This window comes from Mauremys mutica, chromosome 7, assembly GCF_020497125.1.
Source record: "Mauremys mutica isolate MM-2020 ecotype Southern chromosome 7, ASM2049712v1, whole genome shotgun sequence".
Lineage (NCBI taxonomy): Eukaryota > Metazoa > Chordata > Testudines > Geoemydidae > Mauremys > Mauremys mutica.
Window position 1 is genome coordinate 103,275,521 of NC_059078.1, and position 21,593 is coordinate 103,297,113.

At 41.8% G+C, this 21,593-nt stretch overlaps 1 long non-coding RNA gene across 1 annotated transcript in view; it reads left to right on the forward strand.

Moving 5' to 3' along the window:
- The first annotated feature begins 18,207 nt into the window (after positions 1-18,207).
- LOC123375077 overlaps positions 18,208-21,593 on the forward strand; it is a 123,279-nt gene continuing 119,893 nt past the window's right edge. Inside the window, exon 1 of the long non-coding RNA XR_006581307.1 lies at positions 18,208-18,249. This is a non-coding gene — a long non-coding RNA (uncharacterized LOC123375077). The remainder of the gene's footprint in view (positions 18,250-21,593) is intronic.

Consider the following 21,593-nt stretch of genomic DNA (forward strand, 5'->3'; position numbering starts at 1 on the left):
TGCAATTCCTCTGTATAAAGGAATTCAAAATAAAAAAAAACTCCCTTCCTTGGACTGTTTTGAATTTCCACATGCATCTTTTATATTTTAATATTCCTATCAAAACTCTAACTCTAACTGGTTGGGGATGAACCTTGGAAAAGAGAAGTAGTGAATACCCCTTTAGAAGGTTTCTGTTACTGAATTGCCAGCCCTGGTTTCAAAACGTTCTAAGGTGTGTAGAATATGTACACTCCTCTGCGTGGAGTGATATTCTTTCTAACTCTTCACTAATGCACACTAGGGGCCTGACCTGTTCTAATTCAGCACCAATAATTTAAATAGAATAAACTGCCATACATTTTATATGCATAGGGCTATAGAGATGTTAATTACTTGCATGGCCTTTGTACATACCTGGGTCCCTGCATAAGTATGTGAAAAATCCTAGCTTAATCCTTGTGTTATGACTTATTTGCTATATCACTTGCTTGGTATATAATAGATCAAATAGTAAGACATCAAATGTAAAATGTAAAAATTACTGAACAGCTGGGTAATGGCTTTGTTTCTCAAATCACATTTGTGATAAGTGATGGAAGATAAACACCAACTGCTAGCTTTCTTAATAGAAACATATTGGTTTCAGAGCTAAACTCATGAAAACTAAAATAAGATGACAATAGTGTTTTTACTTTAAAAAACACAAAACAAAGCAGTTAACATTAGAGATGGGTTTAATAGGTTTGAAGAACCTGAGGACTTTTGGACATGGGACAGGCAAAGCCATTATATAACTTGCATTATTCTCTGAAGTTCCATTTCCAGGGCTAGTCCAGATGCTGTAATGGTGTTTCCCAAATGTCAGTTTCTGGGGATACTATCACAGTACAGTGATTTGACGTCCTTGTAAATATGCAGATTTGGGGAGTAGTAGGTATTTTCATTACAATTAGTTATCTTGATTGATTTTTATATGTATATATGGATTTTAATATTTCACATTAGAATGTATTCATATTGAGCAGAACTTTTCTTGAGGTTTGGTATTGGGGCATTATTAACTAACATTAAATATCACAAAAAACCGTGGTAAAGTTTGTCAGGATTTAGTATTTGACTTTGCTCAAGTATCTTGTTCTAACTCTCCTCAACTCTTCAAATCCATATGTCAGAGGCCTGGTGTTAAAGATACAGAACAAAGATTACCCCTTCAGGTATGTTTTCCACAGAAAGGACTACTAATGATAGTTATCTCCTCATGAGCAGGGCATGTGGTACAACTTTTTATTCCCTCAGTTGAGTACATTAGATAACAGAATTAAATAGAAAGAAGCTTTGTTTAAAACAGTGTACTGTTTCTTTTTGTGCTTTAAGTGACAGAAGTAACTGGGGTAGAAAGATGACGTTTTGCTGGAGAAATAGTCCTCACTGAGGATGAGTCTTTGAGTGCACCAGTGAAAACTGGCTTTGATTTGTCCTAAATCGGAGGCACTGAACATCACAATTCATACATGCACAGAGCACTGTTGAGCAATTATAGCACTTTTAAAGTTAAGTTTGGAAGGAAAGCAGGCAGGCTGTATTCTGCATGTGTGCATGGAGAACGGAGCTTTTCAGGGAATATGTTTGACTTGAAAGGTGAACATTGAATGAGGCAGGCGTTCTTGCCCCATTCAATTTGCACCTTGTATAAAAATGATTCTAGGTCTGTGTCTAAAATACACACAGTGCATGATACTACCTATGTGCATTTAGAGTTGTAGAACAAAAAATGCATAATATTATTGGAGTTGTATGTGCTCATGTAATGAAAGATGATGGCCAAAATCTTCAAAACATTGGTATATAAACGTAGGTTGCTAAATCCATAGTTAAGCACGTAAGTAGAATATTGTATGGAGGAGACTAAAGTTTTAGGCATCCACGTTTTAAACTGTCACTTGTGTCATAATGGATATGCAGAAGGTGACGGAGTTAAGGTTGTAAGTGCGTTGTTAAGCCTGGCATTTAGTGACATTTAATAGTTTAACCAAGCAAACTTAATCTATTCATCTATTAATACAGCTTTTCTGGTGGAATAATATTTACTTTATAAACATCAATAATTTAATTTATAAACACAAAATACAGTATCCAAAAACTATTGTTTATATTACAGTAGTTACTCAAAGGCCCAAATCAGGCTCAAACACAGAGCAAGAGATGATCTCTGCCCTGAAGATCTTACATCCGTGTAAAAATGAGAGGGGAGGGTGCGGGAGGAGGACAGAGGCTATGTGACTTGCCCAATGTTACGAAGCAGGCCAGTGACAGAGCTAGGGATACAACCTAGCTCTCCTCAAGCTAGCGTAAGTGAACAGCAGTGTAGCCGTGGTTGCCTGGGTTTCAGCAATGGAGTCACAGTTTAGCTGGGCCGAGTATGTACCCACTGGTTTCAGGCAGGTTAATAGGTGCTGAAAGTAGGGGTGCGAGATGTGCCGCTGCACCCCCTGACTTGAAGTGGCTTCTATCATATACAGGGTTTACAGTTTGGTTCAATTGCTCTCAGCACCCCCACTATACAAATTGTCCAGCACCCCGGGCAGGTTTGTACTTGGCTCAGTTAAGACATGCCTCTGCTGCTTGTGCTACCTCAGGTACACTATTATTTATATATTTATACACATGCTAGCTTGAAGAGACCTAGTGCAAATATGTTACACAAGCAGGGGAATCAGGCCCCTAGCTCTTAATGTGGATGTAGCCTGAAGTGTATCTCCTAAGTTTTTCCTGTTCTAATCTTTATCCTGGCCAAACACCCTCCCCCTGCCTCTTCTTTGTTGTCATCCTTTGCGGTGGTCTAGGACAGAAGGCCAAAGTAAAAGCCTAGAGGAGCAATCCACCATGCCTCATAAGCTCAGCTTCCATTAATATGAGAGTTCCTTTCATTGGGAAGTTAGGATGTGTCTCCCCGTTTCCACACTGCAGTCCTCCAAACTCCTCCCCTTTCTAGGAGCTTGGCCAAGGATTTTGGTCACACTTCAGCTCTACTCACAGTTTTTTTTCTATTAAGGTTGGAGACAGCAGGAGGACACAGCCCATAAAAGTAAATTTTGGGCAAACACCTATTCTACAGGCTGCCAACTACATAGCCATTTGGGGTCTTTTGTTTGAGGATTTTTGTTTGGGATTTGTCCGCTTCATGAAGCAGATTTAATTTGTATTAAAGCTGCAGGGGGCTACAGGGCCAGTACAAGCAGTCAAGGGCATAGGCCAACCATAAGAAAAAACAATTGCAGGGTTGTGGGGAAATAGGAGAGGGAATCTTGTTCAATGAAAACTAGACAGTCAGGCAAGAGATGGCCCCAGGACAGTTTCTACCCAAAGTCCAGTTTATCCTGAGCCTTTGTAAAGAACTTAATAAACATGGCTTATTGGGCCACTTTGCATGTACACATTTCATTAAATAAAACTTTTAAAATGTATGTGACATTCTTTCATTTGTCCTTTCCCCTTTCACGTCAATCTATTTTTCCTCTATTTTTGAATGTATCGTATTTTAATTGTTTCTCTATATTGTGTAATAACTGATTTTCCATCTCCTCCCCCTCCTCCCTTATTTCCTACACCCACTTCCCTTTTTTTTCCCCTCAAGATTTTAATCTCTCGTGTTTCTCCATTCCCACCACCATCTTCTCTGACACTCACTTTTCATCCTTGCCCCCAAACTCAAGCATTTATGAATCACTATACAACATGATGTTCCCTCAGATCACCACCCACACTCTCCTGCCGTGTTGTCCAGATTCTGAGAGTCTTCTTCCCACCTCCCAGCTTTCCCTTACGAACACAATTTCTCTCTCATACACAGAATGACTGTCCAAAGGATGAGTAGGGATTGATCATATTTTAAAATGAACATGTGAATGACTCAAACCATCAAGTTGTGCACATGGTAAGCCTAAGTAGCTACACCATCTCATAACCATCACTCTTGTTGTTCTTCCCCCCATAATGGTTGCTACGCCCATCTCTTGTGTTTTGTCTTAAATTAGTAAAGGTTTCAGGGAAGGGATTGGCACTTCTTATTGTATGTTTTTGTACAATGCTTAACATAATGTGACTCCGGTCCGCACTGGGCGCTACCATAAACAATCACAACAACATGCCATACCCACAAATCACATATGCTTTTCTACCACCTCCCAAAATCTCCCTAGCACAAACACTCTTGCCTTCCCAACTCCGCAAAAAACCTCTCTCTCACATATAAACACTGCTGCCTTCCCCACCTTCAAATCAAGCAAATATACAAACGCATGGAGATCCCTCCTATTGTACCTACTTACGATACATAGAGGTAGGTCTATGTTTTCACTGTGAGCCTTTGTTCTTAGAGAAAATAACACAGTTTTCATATCATATATCTCTAACAACAAGCCAGAGCAGGATAAGTTAACAGAGAATTTCAGCCTTGTCTCTGATATCTTGGAAGTTTTTGAGGGCTCACACCTAACTTCTAATATGTTTTAACATGGGAGGCGGTCATTTGTTTTGTTGTTTTGCATGAATACACTTCAAAAGAACACCAGAGAAAATAGTCTGAACTATGACTAAGAATGAGTGATCAGCAGAATAATCTCCATCTGCTTTGCAATATCAGTTCTTATTGAAGTTGGCCAATAGAAGTATTTCCAAATAAAATGGAAGCATAAAAAAATGCATCTGTGAGTTAGAAGCTCACAGTACACGGTTCATATGTGCCACAAATAATGCTCATAAAGGACATCTGTTACTGTTTGCAACGGGCAACAAGCTTAGATTTGCAAGAACTTTGTTTTGACATTAGCTCTGTGGTATGCACAGACTGTTTTCTGTGAGACAACTATATTAGCCATGAAAGTTGGTTGGAAAATTTGGAATACATAATTACAAAAGTAAGACTCAGATTTTTGAAGATAGTTAGATGTTGCTCCACTCAGCATTGCAATGCCTAAGTCCCAGAGACTCCAGATGGTAGGAGCAGAAGAATCCAAAACAGGGACCTTTGGGTATTCAAAGGATATTCTACGGTTTTGAGTGGACTTTTTATGCCCTGGGAAGATTGGCTGTTTGCTCCAGGCTGCCCCACCCCCTCCTTCAGTCTCTTCACCTCAGCTTTGGCACACTAGTATTGCCAACCCTCCAGGATTGTCGTGGAGTTTCAGAAATTTAAGTTTAATTTTGAATTAAATATTGTCATGTGATTAAGGAATAATCCATGAATATGTCTAACAAGAATTGGCAACCTTACCTCACACCTGCCCCTCTTACTCTCTTCTCCTCTGCCCTGTTCCCCTCATTTCCCTTTCCTCGCCTTTTCTTGGCCTATGTCCCAGATCATTTTTTCATTGACCTTTGAATTTATTCAACAGATGTTTTGTTCTATTTATCCTATGGCTCACTCAGATATATTTACATGGTCACTTAATCACATGGTATTGTGGGATTGGATGCCTAATTTTTATAAGCATGATGGGGTTGCTGGATAAAGCACTAGGACTTCTCATTGTTTCATACTTTAAGGAGGGGTAATAGGAAACAAGCAGGTCTATGAAATTTTTGGAAATATACATTTTCCCTTCCTCTTTCTCTCTGAGCTATATAGGGCGTATTTAAGCAATGTGAATTGTAGATAGGATTCAAGATCTGGATTGTATATTCAGGACTGCTGCTGTCCTGCTATATGACATGGGCAAGTCACTCCACCTCTTGCCCCGCCCTCGCCTCTGCCCGTCCTTCATCTGTCATGTCTATTTAAATTGTAAACTCTTGGGCACAGGGATTGTCTCTTACTATGTGACTAGCATGGGGGCAGGGGGCACAGCCTCAGACCTAAAAGTGCTATTGTAGTATAAATAGCAATAAAAATGATATATGGCCTCATTACTATTGTATATGAATATCTCCACAAAAGCCATATTTTCTGAAGACATGCATAGCCAGATTTTACAACATGTGAGTTACTTCCAGGATATAGAGGACAGAAAGCTACAAAACACTGTTATCAAGCTTTAATGGTAGTGTACAACAAACTTTACATTCAGTCTTCTCTAGCAGTTGTAGTCACACAAGGTCATGGTGTCTGTATGTTCAGATAGAGCAGGGGTCAGCAACCTTTCAGAAGTGATGTGCCGAGTCTTCATTTATTTAAGGTTTCGCGTGCCAGTAATACATTTTAACTTTTTTAGAAGGTCTCTTTCTATAAGTCTATAATATATAACTAAACTATTGTTGTATGTACAGTAAATAAGGTTTTTAAAATGTTGAAGAAGCTTCATTTAAAATTAAATAAAATGCAGAGCCCCCCGGACCGGTGGCCAGGACCACTGAAAATTAGCTTGCGTGCTGCCTTTGGCACACGTGCCATAAGTTGCAAAGAATCCTGTGGCACCTTATAGACTAACAGAAGTTTTGCAGCATGAACTTTCGTGGGTGAATACCCACTTCTTCGGATGCAAGCAGTGGAAATTTCCAGGGACAGGTGTGTATATATAAGCAAGCAAGAAGCAAGCTAGAGATAACGAGGTTAGATCAATCAGGGAGGATGGGGCCCTGTTCCAGCAGCTGAGGTGTGAAAACCAAGGGAGGAGAAACTGGTTCTGTAATTGGCAAGCCATTCACAGTCTTTGTTTAGTCCTAAGCTGATGGTGTTAAATTTGCAGATGAACTGGAGCTCAGCAGTTTCTCTTTGAAGTCTGGTCCTAAAGTGCCATAAGTTGCCTCCCCCTGATATACAGTGATATTTGCAAAGCATGTGGTCACCCATGTCTGTCTCCCTTGATTAATTGGCTCAGTGGTAACTTAAGATGCTCATGTGAACAAATCCAGGCGTATGTCTTTCAGGTGAATGCACAAAAGTTCATAGCAACTGAATAATAAGGAGCATGAACACAGATGAATCTAATTCAATTTAAAATTCCAGAAAAAGTTTGCAGAAATCTTTATTCAAAGCTTATCCAGTTTTAGGTATGTCTTTATCAATCAACATTTTGCTTAAAGACTGAACTGGCTGATCTCTCATTTCAGTACTATCTTATAATATACTTTTAATAAACTGTCAAGCAGAAGTGTTGACTAAATTGTGTTCAGTATGGGAACTTCTTAAAACAATAGCTGAAACCAGAGTGAAATAAAGCAGCAATCAGCAGGGGTTGTGTCAAACAGAAATTAAGTTCTACAGGTAACATGTAGGCCTACAAAGAATATAAGGGACCAATTACTGCCACCAGCCAGGAAAGATGCTAGAAACTTATGGTTTTTGGACCTGAAGTACAAAGTTCTAATCCTAGCTCTTCAGAAGTATGAGGTTTGAATAATAATTATCTCTGTAGCTCAGTATCAATTGATAAGTATCAATTTCTCCTGTCCTGTCCTGTCCTGGGGAACTCTGCAACTCAAACTAGTACCCAGAAACTACTCTTGTACAACTTACAATTAGGAAGCAAATATGTGACAGTGCTCTAGCTCTGCAATTAAATTTGTGTGTGCGCGCACATGCATATTTGTGCTGGAATTTGAAAATCATAAAGAATTTATGTAGTAGTAAATTTGAATTAAGATTTTTGTTGTTGTTGTTGTTACATAAAGAGAAACCATCGAGCTTGGTAAGTTTTTCCTATCTATTTGAAAGACATCTTCATACAGTACTATGGAGCAAAAAGAACAGGAGTACTTGTGGCACCTTAGAGACTAACACATTTATTTCAGCATGAGCTTTCGTGAGCTACAGCTCACTTCTTCGGATGCATAGAATGGAACACACAGACAGGAGATATTTATACATACAGAGAACCTGAAAAGGTAGAAGTATGCATACCAACAGGAAGAGTCTAATCAATTGAGATGAGCTATCATCAGCAGGAGAAAACAAACTTTTGAAGTGATCATTAAGATGACCCATAGAAGGTGTGAGGAGAACTTAACATAGGGAAATAGATTCAATTACTGTAATGACCCAACCATTCCCAGTCTCTGTTTAGGCCTGAGTTAATTGTGTCTAATTTGCATATTAATTCAAGTTCAGCAGTCTCTCTTTGGAGTCTGTTTTTGAAGTTTTTTTGTTGCAAAATTGCCACCTTCAAGTCTGTCACTGAGTGGTTAGAGAGGTTGAAGTGTTCTCCCACTGGTTTTTGAATGTTATGATTCCTGATGTCAGATTTGTGTCCATTTATTCTTTTGCGTAGAGACTGTCCGGTTTGGCCAATGTACATGGCAGAGGGGCATTGCTGGCACATGGAGCAGATCTTCAGCTGGAGTGAAATGTCATAGCTCCATTGATTTCAGTGTAGCTGGCAGTTTATATCAGTCATGGCTCTTCCACCATATGTATTTTTTATTTATACAAAAAGTACTTCAATAATCCCTAGCATAACAAACTAATTAAAAAAAATCAGTAAGAAAAAATATTCACTTTCAGGCTTGTATGTAATTATTATAAACAATCAAGAAACTAATTTTAATTCAGGAGGCAGGTACTACTTTATTTTAAAATTGGAATCATCTGACAAGTAATAGCATTTCCTCTAGTAAGGAATTAATTAATAAATTAATTACTTACAATGGGAGCCTCAAAAATACATCAATCAATCAAACAAACAAACCCATAAACTAAAACAAACAAACAAACAAAAAACCTACTTTAAAAAAGGATGCATGTGATTAATCTGGCTTCATTTGCCATGTAAATTATCAGAAAAGTCATTGCTATATTGACTCCTGACAAATAGCCAAAAGTTTGAAGAGATCATCATAAGCACAGAACTGTAGACTAAGGCCTGGTCTACACTAGGACTTTAATTCGAATTTAGCAGCGTTAATTCGAACTAACCGCTCAACCGTCCACACCAGGAAGCCATTTAATTCGAACTAGAGGGCTCTTTAGTTCGAATTCGGTACTCCACCCCGACAGGTGGAGTAACGCTAAATTCGACATGGCTAGCTCGAATTAGGCTAGGTGTGGATGCAAATCGAACTTAGTAGCTCTGGGAGCTATCCCACAGTGCACCACTCTGTTGACGCTCTGGACAGCAGTCGGAGCTTGGATTCTCTGACCAGCCACACAGGAAATGACCCGGGAAAATTTGAATTCATTTTCCTGTCTGGGCACTTTGAACCTGACGTCCTGGCTGGACATCGGGGCGAGCTCCGCAGCACCTGCAACGATGCAGAGCTCTCCAGCAGAGGAGTCCGGCCAATCCAAGAATAGAAAGAGGTCCCCAGCATGGACAGACCGGGAAATCCTGGATCTGATCGGTGTGTGGGGCGAGGAGTCTGTGCTGTCGGAGCTGCGCTCCAGCAAGCGGAATGCAAAGACCTTTGAGAAGGTCTCCAAAGCAATGATAGAGAAAGGATACAGCCGGGATGCAATGCAGTGCCGCGTGAAAATCAAGGACCTGAGACAAGGCTACCAAAAAGTCAGAGCGGCAAACGGACGCTCCGGAGCCCTGCCCCAGACATGCCGCTTCTACGAGGCACTGCATGCCATTCTAGGTGGGTCTGCCACCACTGCCCCACCAGTGACCGTGGACTCAGTAGATGGCATAGTGAACCTGGACAGTTCCTCCTCGATGTTCGCCGATGGGGAAGATGAGGAAGGGTCTGTGGAGGACGGCGCAGGCGACAGCGCTTACAATACCGCTTTCCCCGACAACCAGGATCTCTTCATCACCCTCACAGAGATCCCCTACCAACCCTCCCCGGCCGTTAACCCGGACTCAGAATCAGGGGAAGGATCAGGCGGTAAGTGCTATAAACATGTAAACATTTATTTTTTATAAAACAGGTATAAAAAAATAGAAATACTATATATAAAATTTTCAATGAAAAACTATATGAAAAGTAGGTCCACACATATAGGGATTGAACAATAATCCTCCAGGGACAATTCAAGAAAGGTCTCATTTAGGTCCTCGAAAAGCCTCTGCAGGAGGTTCCTGGGGAGAGGTGCCTTGTTGGGTGCTCCGTGGAAGCACACTCTTCCGCGCCAGGACATCCTTATGTAGATGGAAATCATCGCCTCCACAAGCATGGCCGCATATGGTCCTGGTCTCTGCAGGGCTTCCCTTAGCATCCGCTCTTTGTGACTCCGAGGGACCCGCATCAGGGTGATCTCGTTCATGAAATGCTGCATCTAATTAGGGCAATTAGTGTATTGTTACTGTTGTGAATGGTTGACTTTTACTTTGCATAACAATGACCCTCGCTTAACAGCCACGTGTTGTAGGCCACATAGGAAAAGCATACATTGATCTTTCCCGTGCACTGGCGGGAGTGGCTGGAAAAGGGTCAGAGTATATGATTTCCAGATTGCCTTTAGCGGGAGGGCACAGCTATCCATTAACTGATAAGCAGAATGTACTGTAAGGCTTACCAGGACTGTCTGCTAGACGGATTCAGCTGTCTCTCCCCACTTGTCCGCTCTCCTGTGCAATGCCGCAGCCAATGAGAGCGTATTCCGAAATCTCGAACTTGTCCTGAGCTCTCGTGAGACTTGTTGCCCTGTATGGTCTTGTTCAGAGAAACTGACTAGACTGTGTTCACTGTTCGCAAACATGTATCTGTTCAAGGAAATCACTTACTTTTCCCATCACACAGCTTCGGCTCTTTCTCGGACAGCCCCGGCATCCCCCTCGCAGAGGCTGGCGCAGATTAGGCGGCGAAAGAAAAAGACTAGGGACGAGATGTTCGCGGAACTGATGGCCTGCTCCAGAGCCGAGGCGGCAGAGCAGAGACAGTGGAGGGAGACCCTATGTCAACAGCATCGCACACACATCGAACGGGAGGACAGGTGGCGGCAGGAAGACCAGCAGGCGACTCAAACGCTGCTTGGGCTAATGAGGGAGCAAACGGACACGCTCCGGCACCTTGTTGATGTTCTGCAGGACCGCAGGCAGGAGGACAGAGCCCCCCTTCAGTGTATCTGCAATCGCCCTCCCCCGCCAAGAAGTCCTGCCCCCCCCCCACCCAAAAGTACAAGACGGCGGGGCGGTAGGGGCCGTGAGAACTGTCACTGCACCACTGCATAGCGCTAATGTACCACACACCTCTCACGCTATACATTTGTAGAAGTGCTTCCCTTACAGGCTCACCCAGTCCCAAATCCAAGTTTCATCCCCCCACTGTGTATTAGATTATTAAAAGCTGTTTGCTGTTATTCACTGTTTTGGTCACGTCTTTCGTGTCAGAGGATTTTTTTGTGTATGGGGGGGGGAGGGGATTTATAATTGCACGGTATAGCCTACATTACCAGGGTACAGACTTGGGGCCATGATCAACTGCAGGGCACACACACACTGCAGTCAGTAGGCACCAGGGTCACTCTGTGTGGTGTATGCTGCCCCGGGTCATTCTGTGATGTGTATGCTTGTCCAGGGTCCTAGTGCCTGCCACCCCCTTAATGTTAAGGCACGCTGCCCTTACCATGCACTTCCACCGTAGCAACGAGCCTCTCCGCTGCCCTGAGCCCCAACAAGAGCCCTCATCCACGGACAGATACTCACCCTTCCCCCACACCCCTCACCCCTTCCTACGCCCAAACCCGCAGCCCACTGCCGTCATCCAAACCCCTATCCAAAGAAGGCACCACTCGCCCCTTCCTGCAAACCCACCCCTTCCTGCAATCCCTCCCCTTCATGCACAACCACTTGCAACCGTCCCCCACCCCAGAGACCTATGTAGGAGCAGGAGGATGTCATTCCTCTATGGAACAAGTGGTCTGTACATCAGTGCACACTGTGCCCAGCACAGTATGCGTCCATGTTTCAACACCTGAACAGAAATGCAAAGTAAAACAAAGATTTATTAATAATGAGTGTAACAATTAATTTGCTTTAAAACGTGCTTTGGAAGTGGGGGAAACTTGGAGAACGGGGTATGTAACCGCAGATCGAAATCGACACATACAGACACAGGCCCAGGGTCAGTTTCTCTTGAAAGCAAGTGGAGAGTCATAGGTTACCCTGCTCTCCGAGGAAACTTGCTTTCAAAGCCTCCTGGATACACAGCGCTTCCCGCTGGGATATTCTCTCGGCACGGGTGTCTGGCTGAGCGTAAACTGCACCCAGGCGATTTGCCTCAACCTCCCATCCGGACAAAAAGGTCTCGCCCTTGCTCTCACAGAGATTGTGTAGCACACAGCAAGCAGCAATAACTACGGGGATATTCTTTTCGCTGATGTCCGAGTGAGTCAGTAAGCTCCGCCATCTCCCCTTGAGACGTCCGAAAGCACACTCCACCACCATTCTGCACTTGCTCAGCCGGTAGTTGAAGAGTTCCTTCTCTCTGTCCAAGGCGCCTGTATAGGGCTTCATGAGCCAGGGCATTAGCGCGTAGGCTGGGTCCCCGAGGATCACTGTAGGCATCTGCACATCCCCAACCGTTATTTTGTGGTCCGGGAAGAAAGTACCTGCCTGGAGGCATTTAAACAGACCAGAGTTTCTGAACACACGTGCGTCATGAACCTTGCCCGCCCACCCAACGAAGATGTTGGTAAAACGTCCCCTATGGTCTACCAGTGCTTGCAGCACCATTGAAAAGTAGCCCTTTTGGTTAATGTACTCGCTGGCCTGGTGGGCTGGTGCCAGGATAGGGATGTGAGTTCCATCTATAGCCCCACCGCAGTTTGGGAATCCCATCGCGGCGAAGCCATCTATGATGTCCTGGACGTTTCCGAGAGTCACTACCTTTGAGAGAAGTTGCTCAACGATTGCATGGGCTACTTCAATCACAGCAACCCCCACGGTAGATTTGCCCACGCCAAAGTGGTTCGCTACTGACCGGTAGCTGTCTGGCGTTGCAAGTTTCCAGAGGGCTATGGCCACTCGCTTCTGCACACTCAGGGCTGCTCGCATCCAGGTGTCCTGGCGCTTCAGGGCAGGGGACAGCAAGTCACAGAGTTCAAGGAAAGTGCCCTTACGCATCCTGAAGTTCCGCAGCCACTGTGATTCATCCCAGACCTGCAGCACTATGCGGTCCCACCAGTCCGTGCTTGTTTCCCGGGCCCAGAATCGCCGTTCCACACCATGAACTTGACCCATTGCCACCATGATCTCCACTGCGCGGCGTACCCTGCTTTGTGAGAGGTCTGCGCCACTCTGTGAATTCCTGTCCTCACCGCGCTGCCGGAGCCTCCTCGCCCGATTTCTCAGCAGCTGACTGTGGAAGAGGTGGACGATAAGGTGCGAGGAGTTGACAACGGCCATAAGTGCAGTGATGATCGCAGCGGGCTCCATGCTCGCAGTGCTGTGGCGTACGCGCTGTAACCGACAAGAGAAGGGCGCGAACAGATTTCCCGCCGGAGCTTTCAGGGAGGGAGGGCGTGATTGACGGTTCAATGACAACAGTTACCCAAAAGCACCCTCGACACATTTTTCCCCCAGGAGGCATTGGGAGCTCTACCCAGCATTCCAATGGGCAGTGGGGACTGCGGGAACTGTGGGATAGCTTCCCACAGTGCACCGCTTCCAAAGTCGACGCCAGCCCCGTTACTGTGGACTCAGAAATTCGAATTAGTGTATTTACTGTGGATACACAAATTCGACTTCATAAGGTCGAATCCACAAATTCGACTTAAGTAGATTCGAAATAGTCTTGTAGTGTAGACAAGGCCTTAGAGAAGTAATGAAAGAGACAGATAGGAATGGATAAACAAGAAGCAAAATTAGAGATGGAAGATGCTCAGTCAGTGCTCCTTGGAATGGACTGTTTCCATTGATTGCAATTATATACTGTGAAAGTCTGTACCCTTATAGGACTATGATAAATCTTGTACAAAGTACAACTTGTGAGGTATCATTTGAAAACTCATAATTTGCAGATCATTATTGTACTGGTAAAATATATGTGGTAACATTCTCTGTCAAGTTATAAGATTCTACTGTATGATTTTACAAAAAGCAGCCACAAACCAGTTCCTCAGAGACAAAAGGCTAGCCTCAGCCAGGTATCAACAAAATCAAATGGACTATCACCTGGTTAAGTGACCATTTTTTGGCAGGAAAAAGGATATGGGTGAAGATTTACATTTTGACAAGGAAACAGCTGGAGCTTCCCTTGCACACAGACTTTCTGTCTCCTAAACCTCAGCTGGAGCTCAAAGAAGAGGAAAAATGAAGAAGGAAGACTAAAGACTGCAAATAATCTTTCCCTTCATCTCTACTCATGGCATTGACAACACTTGAAGGAAAAAGGAAGCATCATTGGACCAGAGAGGGATCCTAGCTGAAAGGAATTCTGCCAGTAAGACTGCTATAACATGGTGAGAGAGACCTTTTGCTTTGAACTCACTTAGCTTGCTAAGTTAGGTATTAGTTGTGTTTTATTTTTATTTTCTTATAATCAATTCTTACTTTTATGCCTCATTACTTGTAGTCACGTAAAATCTATCTTTCTATAGTTAATAATTTTGTTTTACTGTTTTATCTAAATCAGTATGCTTGGATTGAGGTGTTTGGGAAACTCCACTTGACATAACAGGATTTGTTCATATAATTTTCTATTAATAAATGATGGACTTTATATGATCTTGCTTTGTCCAGGAGAGATCTGGGCAGTACAAGACATACATTTCTGGGGGTAAGCCTGGGACTAGGAATTTGCTGGTGTTGTTCTGCAATGTAATTCATGAGTGGCTGGTTATAGCATTCATATGGTACAACCGGGAGTGACTTACATGCTGGAGGCTATGTGAGAGCAGACGAGGAGTTGTAGCTCTCATAGAAAAGTGGTGTAAAGAGCACCCCATGTTGGAAAACTGAGGGGACACAGCTGTTCATCAATCCAGACTGTACTCTGTATAAAGTCACATATACTGTACATACGATATTTTTTACCCTGCCGGTGTACTGTATTGTAGTTTGGGAGAGCTAGTTCCTGCCCATAATAAAGTTGTATGGAATCTTTTTAACGAAGTTTAAATGCAACAGTCACCTGACTGCTCCTGGGGGAATGGATTGCTAAAGGGATTGATAACTGGAGAGCATTATTAGGTCTTTGGTTCAAAATGGTACTGTCAAGAAGAGATTGTTGTCTCATCCCAGTTCTAAAACCTGAATCCTGCAAATAATTATGCGGTCAGCATTGATTTCAATGGGACTATTCATGTTGTAAAGTTACTTACATGTGTAAGTGGTTGCAGGATTGGGGCCTAAGCTGGAAAGTGCACGTTAGAAAATCTACTTTTACGATTTGAGACTAATTGATACATCTACAGGCAGTTTCAACAGAGAGGCTAAGGAGCAAGGGCCAGATTTTCAAAGTATTTAGGTGTGCAAAGATGCAGATAGACACCTAGGCTGGGATTCATAATGGTACTTAGGTGCCTGACTCCCACTGAAAGCAATGGGCGTTAGGATCCTAAATACCTTTGTGAATCGCAGACCAGAAGGATTTTCAAAAACTGTTGTGAAATCAATGGGAGTAAATATCTAGGTACTTTTGAAAATCCCACTCAGTGCCTATCTGTATTTTAGGCACTAAAATACCTTTACAAATCTGGCCTCAGATGATGGATCTATCCTTGCATTCTTAGAAAGGAGGATTCCTAGACGTGGCCTCTGCAAGTCAGGTGTGAAGTAAATTGGTTGGATAGTAGTGGGAGAAGACTTACCCTTCTGTGTGGAGAGAGGATGCCAGTCAGCATCTGGCATGAAGAGTACTGCGTTTTCCAAATAAATACATAGAACAAATTCCACACCACATGAACACAACCCTCCCAAACTCAATTGATCATGAACTTGGAAATACAGCAGAGAACTCCCCCCATTTAATTTTATTGGGCTATCTCATGAGCGGCAGGCTGTGACTTTTCCTGAGCTTTACTGGCTATTTACTGGTAATTGAGCTTATTTCCTGCTCATGAGCTTTACTACGTAAAGCTCTATAGTAAGTCTTTATTGAAGTAGAGCTAAATGTTTTGCAGCTTGTATAATCCCTGTGCATTTGGATATGAAAAGTTTGTTGATAATTTCAAATCCATTACTTATTGTCACAAGTAACTGTATTAAGAGAGCACATTAGACCTCTTTGTGGCTTTTAAGCTTTACTGTATTGCATAATAAAAGCGGCAGTAGCAGCAGAAGTAATGTTACAAAAAATGATGTGGCAAAATGGCAAATATACTTAATCTGAGCATTTATCTGAGATTAGTTTGTGTTCATTTCTGACTGAAATAGTACATATTTCACTTTGATCACTTTTCACAGATTGCATGCTAAAGCATATCAAATCACCAGAGATCAACCAAACAGGTAGAAGATATTGAATTGTTTTTAATAACACTTCTTAAAGGAACACTTTTTTTAAACTTATTATAATGCTATATATTTGTTTCTATATGTTAACTCCTACACAAATTGTGAAAGTTTGGGCTAGATTCACAAAGAACTTAAGCATTGTGATGCCTAACCTTTAGGCACCTAGAAAAATCACTGGAATTCACAAACCCTGGCTTAGGTGCCCAGGCTACCTATGGGTATGTCTACTCTGCAGTTAAATGTCTGTGGCTGACTCGTGTCAGCTGATTTGGGTGTGGGCTTGGGCTTTGGGGCTGTAAAACCGCCATGTAGATACTTGGGCCTGGGAAGGAGCCGAGGCTCTAGGATTCTCCCGCACCATGGCGTCCCAGAGCTTGGGCTCCAGCCCAAGCCCGAATACCTACACTGAAATTTTACAGCCCCATAATCCAAGCCCCAAGAGCCCGAGTCACCTGACATGGGCCAGCCATGGGTGTTTAATCGCCTATATAATACCTGGGGGGAGATAGGTGCCTAACAAAAGCAACTTCTATTTCTGGGATTTAAGCACCAGGCTGCAGTGAAGTCCAGGCTGCAGGGAAGTGCCTATCTCCTCCTTGAAGTCACACCTAGGCATCCTTTCCTGGAGTCAGGTGTCTAAGCTGTTTCTCGCAAGAAAATGCGGGGAGGGTGGGATGAGGAGCAGACTTCCTTTATAATCTTTAGCCCAGTGGTTAGGGAACTCAGCCAGGATGCGGCAGTTCAATTTGAAGTTCAGTTTGTCCCTTTGCTTGATGTGGAGAAGGAATTTGAACAAAGGCCCATCACTCTCCAGGTGAGTGCCTGATTCACTGGACTAGACAGTCATTCTCACTCTCTCTCAGCCCAATGCATATTTAATTATTTATACAAAGTGGAATGGCTTCAACAGGAGATTGAGACAGATCCACATCAGAATATCCTATTGCCCAGTGGCTAGGGCCAGTTCTGACATTTTTAAAATGACTTTTCACTCCAAAATTTCCTTTAATTTTATGTATTAAAAATATTTTTAAAAAATTAAAATTGAAATGAAAGATTTCATTTCAACAACATTGAAATATTTTGTTTCATCTGAAATGAAATGTTCACTTTCAAAGTTTTGATTAGCCAAAAATGTCAAAAAAGTTCATTACTGTTCCAATTCACACTGGTCTATTTTATATATATATATATATATATAGGTTCACTGGCCTATATATATATATATATTGCCAGTGAACCAATAAATAAATAAAAATCTGTTTTTTTGCTCAGCTCTAATTGTGAAGCAAGAATTAGTGCATACTGGATGGATGGCTGTAGAATATGTCAATCTATTGCAGTGTTCAACGTTCACAGCTCTTCCAAATAAATTAAATCATTGCAGGATGGAACAATAGAGAAGAAAATGTGCTAAAAGAATACCAATAAGCAATTTATCCCCATACTTTCAGTTTTGGAATCACTTTATATATTATATATATTTATCATTTTATAGCTGAATGAACAACGGAATGAACTTAGTATTGTATTTATCATATCGCTAAACTCTGTTATCAACATGATGGGTACGGAGGCTTACAGAGATGACTCAAGGAAGTAAATTTAAGGTACCTAAAACTTTAATAAAAGAAAACTAAAATAAAAATGAGTTACAGCTTCCCCAAATCCAAAGTACAAAACCAAAATGTAGAACTTCTATGCTAATTAGCCTATTGTAGAATCTGACCTTTCTTTTACAGCAGAAATAAACCCCAGGATAATTCTTTCAGATTCTTTTATAGAGTAGAAATACACACTTGAACTCAGTCATTTTTTACTGCTGAAACTGTGACTTTTAAAATAGCCAAAGCTTTGAGCCAGCTGTTATCACTAGGTTAATGGTAACGATTGTCAGGGAATGGCTAATTGCTTAACAGATGCACATGATATCTGGTGTAAGCAAGGCAAGAGGGTGAGATTATGTGTGTGAGTGTTACTGCTTTCTCCTTTTCAGGTAAGATAGTATCTATCTTCACAATGAAAGAGCAAAATACATGTTTTTTTGTTGTTTTGTTTCATTGTAGGCTCTGGTCTGTTGTCTCCCATTGAGTTGTAACACCAGTGCAGGGCTTCAGTATCAAATAAGCACATTGCTTTAGAAAGAAGGGGGCGAAACAATTTTGTTGTATTTAGGAAAGGTCTGAAAGAAAAGAATGCTCTGTTGACTTAGAAAAAAGAAAGGGAGAGAAGAGAACTAGTGCTGTTTTTACTCTGTTTACACCACATAGGGGTTTTTTTTCTGCACAAATGGCCTGAAGGCTTTCCAGAGCAGATGAAGACTACGTGCTGAAACTAGGATATTCCGAGGGCTTTGGAGAGCCCTGTTCTTAGGGATTCCTAATTTTTAAAAAAAAAAGAAACTTTGGGGAGCAGCAAGAAATGCAATTCTCTGTCACGAAAGATCTGCTAGTATTTCAAAGAAACAAGGAAAGGGAAACAACCACCATCTTTGCTAAGATCCCGATCTCAAAAATTTAGTTACATGCCTAATATTACACATTGTGGGTAGTCCAACTGTCTTCAACAGGACTGCTCAGTGTCTTGCAACAGGACTGCAAAGTTAAGTACCTGTGAGAATCTCTGAAGGATCTTGGTGATAGGCTGTGATCTTACAATGAGCGAAATGTAGGCAGATGACTTCATCTCTGTAGAGCTCATTGAGGACTTGGGGGTAAAATGTTAGACCACTTTGTTGACTGTTTTTGAGACTTTGTCCTGGAAACTTGTGATATGTATGTGCCCACTGATTGTTCTGCCAGTGGCAGATTGAGCCTTTATGAAGGTGGTGGAACTCCCTCTATGAGCTTCAACAATGTCATAAAAACAGCTCTTTTTTAAGAAGAGCTTTTTAAATTGTATCTTTGTTGGCCCCTGTGTATGAATTGCTTTCTTATGAACTGCACTTTTTGACCTTTTAGTGTTTTATTCCTTAAGTTATGCGTTTTATTACTGTTATCACATTTAGCTGTGCAACACAGAAAGAAGTGGGTTTTCCAAATTACTATCTCTGGTGCATGTTTTCATGAAATCAAGTCACCCTTGTTCTATTCTAAAATTGATACATTTGTGATCCTGGTAAACTATAAGGAACTTACTTTAGCTTAACAAAAGACCAAATACGTTCTTTGAGATGCAATTTAAACATGACCAGCTAGTATTGCCTTTATATATTTTTCCAATGCACACCATAATACAGAGGCCTTTCAGATGTCATTACAGAGTAATGCTGCTATTGTACTGGGGAAATAGACCTCAAACTAATGTGCCATTTGTTTGTACATTTAAGTTACAAAAAGTTCCCTTTCTTCAAAGGTTGCTTGAAGAGAAATCACAATGTGATTTCCTTTTTCCTATAAATAAAATGGTGTACCTCTTGACAGCCTTCATGTATCTAGCTGTAAATTATTTTTTTCAAATATACAATTTATCAGGGAGTTAGCCTGAACCTTTCAGAATGATGTTTTGTTACTCTCTAAAATTGCAAAGTATAAATGATATTGCCTTCAGCATTTTATTTATATTTTTGCTTTTTTAGATGTGCTCTCCAAAGCCCTTCCTACATTTTTAATGTCAGTTCCACTGACTAATTTAAAATGATGCTTTCCTTTGACTGGAAATTGTTGATAAATTCTATTGCTGTGATAAATTCCATCTTAGTTTCCTGGCTTTGGTCCATCTGGTGTCCACTGGCTGCTTTGTTCTCGGTTTCCCTCTGAGCGGCCATACTTTTTAAAAACTATAGGAGTTGCTGTGCTAAAAAAGTTCTGTTTAGTCATGTTAATTTTTGATAATGTTGAAAAGCTTTAAAGAGCTGTTCCGAGTTTTGCTCCATCATTTACTAAAACTGTTAAAAGGGTCCCAGAAGAGTGGCCTATATTAGGTAGGAGTCATAAGACTGGGATTTCAGAGGCTGTAGTATTTACTAGGTCACATGATAAACAACAGCGGTCAATGAATTTTGCTCTGTGGAAAAACTAACAAAAATAAGCTAATGCACAGAAAAATGTTTCACGAACTAGTAAAAAAAATCAGGCGTCCTATGAATTGGCTTGATTTTCATTTGTTTTTGTCACTGCCTAAAAATTCAAAAACACATTCACAGAATATTTTCTCAGTAGAGATCCATGATGTAATGGAATCTGAGATCAAGTTATTTTTGTAGATTGACAGCAGCAGGATGAGCATTATGCCCAGCCAGGGCTGCCTTGAAGCCAGACAATAATAGGGTGCTTTCTGGGAGCATCCCTTCAAGGAGCAGAAAGCACCAGCCATAGGGGCTTGGGCAAAACCATGTTCAGGGCCGGCTTTAGGAAGTGCGGGGCCCAATTCAAACAGTTTCGACGGGGCCCTGGCAGGGATGACTTAAAAAAACAAAACACGTGGGGCTTGTATTCACCAGGAGGTGCTCTGAGTCTTTGGTGGCAGTTCGGCGGTGGGTCCTTCACTTGCTCCAGGTCTTCAGCAGCATTGAAGGACCCGCCGCTGAAGACCCGAAGCGCCGCCAGGTGAGTAAAAATTAAAAAGGCACCTCTAGCCAGGGAAGGGATTCTCACTGGGCGCGAGGCCCTCTTAGGTGTGGGGCCCGATTCGGGGGAATTGGTGGAATAGGCCTAAAGCCAGCCCTGACCATGTTCCCAAGGTGGAGCAAAATGCATACAAAGTGCAAATGCCCATTAAGACACATAAACATATAACAGTTTTTGACAGAAAGCATTATCTTCCAGGGTTCGTATTTAGTGTAGCATAATTTCTTTAATGAACGTAACCAAGCAAATTAGATGGCAAAGAATATGTACAAGAGTAAGTATGATATAGTCTAAAACAGTGAAAATCAGTAAAAATCTAATAATAATCTCAGAGTAAGAAAGAGGACCAGGGGTTGATCCCCACACAGAGCTCTTTGCAGGATCAGTCCCTGTTCATACAAATCCTCCATGCTACCATAAGCTTTTCAGAGTTGTGGTGTTTGTTGTGTTTTGACTGGATGGAGTCTTTTTCAGTAAGATCTATTGACTGTTTTTATCATAAATGAAGAACTAGTGGGTAGCCGTCTTTAATGGCTCACTTAGAGCTATTTTTGTAAATGAATGAAAAGCAATATAAAGGCTCTGGATTTCTTTCTTGGTTTTAAATCGGTCTCCTTACGTGATTCGTTTTGGCTAGGAACCCTTGCTTCATGTTTATATCCTGCTAGACAGAGTTTCTTTTAGAAATATTGAGCAACTTATTAGATGGCAACAGCTTCTGGGCGTGTCGCTACCTACAATAAGATTTTAACCACCGCCGCAGGGCTGGCGT